The sequence below is a fragment of the Lepisma saccharinum genome, chromosome 10 (genome assembly GCF_977018435.1).
Source record: "Lepisma saccharinum chromosome 10, izLepSacc3.1, whole genome shotgun sequence".
In the NCBI taxonomy this organism is placed as follows: Eukaryota; Metazoa; Arthropoda; class Insecta; order Zygentoma; family Lepismatidae; genus Lepisma; species Lepisma saccharinum.
In genome coordinates this window covers 47,029,993-47,035,992 of record NC_139238.1, presented here as the reverse complement: position 1 = coordinate 47,035,992, position 6,000 = coordinate 47,029,993, and the positions used below count along the sequence as shown (strand labels likewise).

Sequence of the window (6,000 nt, the reverse complement as noted above, 5' to 3'; positions counted from 1 at the left end):
CGATTGTGTAAAAGAACTTTTAGATCTTGATCTTATTGAGAAATCACAATCTGCTTATTCAGCTCCATGTTTCGTTGTACGAGGGAAGAATAATAGTAAAAGGCTTGTTGTTAATTACCAAAAACTAAATGAAAAGGTAATTTTTGATGGTTTCCCAGCAAATTTAATGCAAGAGTCGTTAAGTAACCTTAGCAAAGGGTCAGTATTTTCTGTTATAGATGTTAGAAAGGTGTATCATCAGGTACTATTAAGTAAAGCTTCTAGAGATTGTACTTCATTCTCAACATCAACAGCAAGTTATAGATTCAAATCAGTACCCTTTGGAATCTCAATTGGTAGTGCTTGTCTAGCACGCATGATGCAAATAATGTTGGGAGATTTACGGGGTAAAATTGTTGAATACTTTTGCGATGATATAGTCATTGTTTCAAAAAATGAAAATGAACATCTTGAACACATACGTATTGTGTTAGATAGACTCAAAAAATATGGTGTTACAATTTCCAAATCCAAAAGTAAATTTATGTTGAAAGAAATAAAATTTCTTGGTTATGTAATTAAAGACAAGCAAATGCATATTGATTCTGAAAGAATCAAAGCGATTCAATGTCTTCCTCGACCTAAAAATCGTAGATCATTAATGCGAATTTTAGGCGTACTTAATTATTATAGTTCATTTATCCCAGAATACGCTCTAATAATAGGACCATTAAATGACCTTAGAAGCCCGAAGAATAAATTTCGTTGGACTGAATTTCATGAAAATGCCTTCAGAGAAATAAAAGGTAAATTTCTTGAGCATGTATTCTTAGCTCTCCCTGATTTTTCAAAAAAATTCGTTCTTGAATGTGACAGTTCATTGAAAGCCTATGGTGCTTGTCTAATGCAAGAAGATGATTCAGGTAAACTAAAGCCAGTATATTTCTTTTCAAGGAGATTAAAGGAGACAGAACGTAATAAAACAATATATGAACTAGAATTAACCAGTCTAGTTCAAGCATTAGAGAAATTCAAATATTTTTTGCAATGTAAAAGATTTACCATTAGAGTAGATAATATGGCCTTATTTCACATGTTGAAGAGAGCGAAGAAATATAGTAAATTTGCAAGGTGGGTTGAATTTATTTCTTCATTTAGTTTCGATTTACATCATATTCCATCATCCAGTAATGTAATCGAAGATTTTCTTTCAAGAATGTATGATCATTCTCAGTACGATACCGATGATTTAGATAAATCTGAAATTGATTCTGTTTGTTTGAATTTATGGGGTTTTCCTACATTGTTAAATTCCATTTTATCTGAGCAAGATAAAGATGATGAGATAAAGGTCATAAAGAACAAAATCAAGGCCAATGAACAAGTTCCTAATTATTGTGTGCGTAATGGAATTGTATACAAGAAAACTAGAAATAAAGGACAGCCATTCAAGGTACTAGTCCGCAAACACGTAATTGAACCGTTAATTCAATATTATCACACCAATGCCATAGGTGGAGGACATTCAAATTGGTCCAAAACATTGAGAAAACTTCAAAGAAATTTTACTTGGGAAAATATGGTCGATGTTGTAAAGGATAGAGTAACAAGCTGTAAATTGTGTCAATTAGCTAAGGAAAGAAATAAAACTCCAATGGGTGTTTTGTCATCAGAAATCATTAAGCATCCCTTACAGAGAGTGAGTTGTGATATTTTGCGACCTTTGCCAAATTCAAATGGTTTTAAGTATGTATTAGTAGTAGTAGATAATGCTAGTAGATATGTTTGGTATCAAGCATTACGACAAGTTTCGTCGAAAATAATAATTCAACATTTGCAAAGATATTGTTCAAATTTTGGATATTTTTCTCAATTTTGTTCAGATAACGCTAGTTATTATACTTCTGAGTTATTCAGTGAATTTCTGTATGGTATTGGTTGCAAACATATTACAATTAGTCCATGGAATCCAAAAGCAAACTTGTGTGAAAGAATGATTAGAAATCTGAAACAAGCTCTAAGATGTTTTTGTTCCACCAATCAATCGACGTGGTCAAAATATTTGTATTATTTACAATATTGTTTCAATAACACTAATCATCAATCAATAGATTGTACCCCTGCAGAACTCTTCTTAGGAAGGAAACTTTTTGATCCATTGTTACAAAATTGGCAATTGACTGATAATGAAATGTTAGATTTTACCCAAGGTAGTCAAATAAAATGGTCTCGTGCATTAGAAAAAATGAAAAGTGAGTGGCATAAACGTGAAAAAGTTACAAGAAAAAATACAGTAATGTGACGTATCAAATCAATGATAAAGTAGTTGTAAGGACTCATCCTAAAGCATCATTGCTGGATGGTATTACAAGGTCATTAAGTATGCTGTATGAGGGTCCATATGTAATCAAGAAGTTTTTAACCCCAGTTTCTGTATTGTTAGAGAAGGTGAAAAATCCATCTATTGAAAAACGTTGTCATATTGATCAGATAAAACTGTATAGAGTATCCAGGAAGTGAGTCAGTCAAACAATGGTGTTTTTTCATGTTCATAATCATCATATATATATATTCTTGAATGTGTTGTAAAATGTGAGTTGAGATACTGTTGCTTGTTTTGTATTGACAGGTATTCCTCAATGGTACAGATATGTCGACAATCAACATCTAATGAAAAAGGAATCCTAAGGACATTGAAGGATATTTGTGAGAAGAAACTATAGTATCTAATTGTGTTATTTTGTTTATTGTAAGCGATCAATATTGTTCTATATATATGTTAAAATCCTACATAGGTAATGTTCAAGTATTGGGGGAGGGCAGTTTATAGCCTGTGTAAGATTTTGGTTTCTCTCTCTCTGAATGAAAGAAGGTAAAAGCCAATAGATGGCACTGATCGCAGGTTACGTCATTCAGTTTGCCGGTTCGATGTAAGAATCCTAAACCGACACACTCCACACTCCACTTCCAGCTAGCACACGTTCAACATCACAATCCAACAGGGTACTCGACGTGACGGGAGAGGTCAACAGGGGACTTAGACTAACGTAGTGGTGATGGTTTAATTTCAGTTCTTTTGTAGATAATTAGTTTAATATTATTTAATTTTGTAGAGTTGTTGGTAGTATTATATTAATTTGCTTGTTGATCTTTACCGAGTGATCGTCATTACAGACAAGTAGGAAAAGGGGGAAATTTAACATAGAAATATTCTCTTAGGCAATCATTTGAACATGGATGAATAATGAGACCAATTAAATAGTCAGCACAAGGAGAGAAAGCCAATTATTAGTTAAGAATAACTAGTGAAAATTATCGTGATATATATATTGTTCTCGTTAAGGTCATAATTATTAATGACAGTTGATGTATGTATCTAATATTATTGTTCAATACAAAGTTAAGTTTTGTTAAATAAACTGTCATTCAATCCTATCCAGTGAACTTCATATTCTAGTAATTAAATTACTTGATGCATGGTGTACCACGTACCTATGGGGGTCCAGTATGCAGGTTCATAGCTATCTTTCATCTGTCAATCGGAAGGGTATGTTTAATCCCAATTAAAACAAATAATCTTAAATCCGAAACAGAGCAAGAAAGAAAGGGCTATATGGACTAATGGCAACCTTGACAGGGCAGATCCCATTAATTGTCCATCAGTTTAGGGCTGTTAGTTTTCGTCCAAGCGGTTAGATTGCGCTAGCAACTTCCGTCTCCAACGGAAATGTCGTATCGCAACTTCCATATCCTCCGCGTTCGAAATGGCTTATGGGAGTTTCTTATCCTCCTATATATTATCCTTGCTTATAATGTATGATGGGCATAAACAGCCACATGTAAAGCTGTAAGTCCAATAAAACTTTGTTGAGTTGAGTTGATGCCTGAATTCAATCTTCATTCAGTTTGCCTCTTTCCGCGATGTTGGATAATTCCACATGAAAGTGTTTACGTGACAGTTAAGTTATAGATGTATGTGTGTGAATAATGAAATTGGTAGTTGAATCAACAAGCGTAGAAGGATGTATAAATGACAAAATGTTATATTCACTTCATTGACAGTAGATTTGTGCTCACCAAGTAAGTATATTTATGTACTGAAGATTTGTTTACAATTCTCTACACGTGTGGAGCAGTATTTGGTTTACCTTGTAGATGTCTAGATTAAGACAGTGTGAATTCCTAATGGCTTTGTACATTAGACGAAGGGAATCCCACAGACAACCTGGATTAATTTATCAGATTAATTCCCTGTATATATAATCTGGCTCGAGGGATCGAACCTGAGACCCCTTGATTATTAACATGAACTTCCAATATGTGGTGGTTAGGAGTGAATTCAAATTAACTGCATATTTCAAAGTTCCCTCCCGGTAAATATATGTTATTTTTCTGTTATTCTGTTTGTTTATGGAGTATTAGTGTGTACACTTTAATTAAAGGAGAGTGTATACTAATTATTGTAAAGGGCGGGACGAGATAGTGCCTAGCCACATTGTCGTACTTATCTGAAATATAGAATAAAGTTAACGCAAACTCACAACTCTACGTTTACGCTTGAAATTTATTCTGCTGCTTGTACTTCGTAGACTATCCCATAGAAAATATCTGTCTTAGTCTGTAAAATACTTTTACATTATATCATTTGCAATTTGGCAAGTGGGTCTGGAAAATAAGAATGTGGTTTGACACTATCTCGCCCCAACCTTACTGTTATTTGAAATCATTGCACAAAATATAATGTAATAATTTGGTGTGGGTGCGTTAGGGCTTATGCATTTGCACCTGCCACGTATAACTCATACAATTCCTTTAATTGAAATAAGTAATAAATATTCGCAACACAGAATGACGATAAATTTCACGGGATCCGAGCTCATTATTATAGACTACTTCTTTTCATGCTGAAATTTCTATGCGAATAAAGCTTTTTGCTTTTGGGGAGATACCCACTCAGTGGCGTATATGTAATTTCATTCCGGGAAATAGTTTCTTTGAGGGCGGGGGGTATGCAAATTTGTATAACTTACCAGTCAGTAAACTAAACTATTGTCTCACAGCTGTACAACATTGGTTCTAACCTACGTCATTACATTTTATAGTAACATTTACACTTAATTTAGAAACAGTATATTTATATTCTAAGATAACCCAAGCTCATACACAAAAAGAACTATCGAATTAGTAACACCGAAAACATCACCAAATTTCTATTACCAAGTTAAAACTTAATGTCATCTAACCTACCTACATGTTTCTTTAATACATGTGAATTATCAGTAGGGGAGAGAAGGGTCAATTGTAACATTTTTGACAAAAGGTGCTTTTTCTCTCAAACTATTGGCATTTAGAGATTCGAATTGAACATGCAAACACTTCAATATTATATATTGATATTATGCAGTTACGATCCTACTAACTAACTTTAATATGTTTAACATTATTAATATTTTAAATGTGTGTGGTAGATGTTACAATTGACCTTCCTTTAGGATTTTTCTTTATGGTAAACCAGTCTGCACCAACCATTTGAAGATCTTTCCAGGTCTCAGGAAACTTACACTGATTTTTTTTTTTTGCATATTGGTAAACTAACTGTCTGACTTCTTTTGGAGTAAGCTCATAAAATATATTTGCACATGACTTCATTACTCAGTTAACTGGGTCTCCATGTATGCTTTATAACCCATTACAGAATTCCCTTTTTCTTTTCTCTTAACAAAACGAATCAATGTCACATGACAAATATTGTGGTTAGTTGTGACTAATTTAAACATTGTGTTCCAGACATAGGCGTAGTTGGGTAAGAGCTAGGGAGGAAAAAGATCCCCCAGAAGCAGACATTACCCCCCCCCCCAAATTAACGTGACATAGCTATGCATAAAATAATTAAGGAAAGATAAACTGCACGCAAAAATTACAAAATTCTCACGAAACTTTCATGTGTTACTCTTGTGATGTGGCAGTTACACATAAGGAAATAATTTCAAATTATGTCCTGATGTAGAATACAATGAAAGT

At 33.5% G+C, this 6,000-nt stretch overlaps 1 protein-coding gene across 3 annotated transcripts in view; it reads left to right on the top strand.

The window, feature by feature from the left end:
- Nucleotides 1-3,849: 3,849 nt before the first annotated feature.
- LOC145994346 (uncharacterized) overlaps nucleotides 3,850-6,000 on the top strand; it is a 55,650-nt gene continuing 53,499 nt past the window's right edge. For 2 of the 3 annotated variants that reach the window (XM_083130467.1, XM_083130464.1), the window contains exon 1: nucleotides 3,857-4,059. The gene's annotated coding sequence lies outside the window, so the exon portion shown is untranslated. Of the gene's footprint in view, nucleotides 4,060-6,000 lie in introns of all 3 variants that reach the window. The other variant, XM_083130466.1, reaches the window with a different exon arrangement.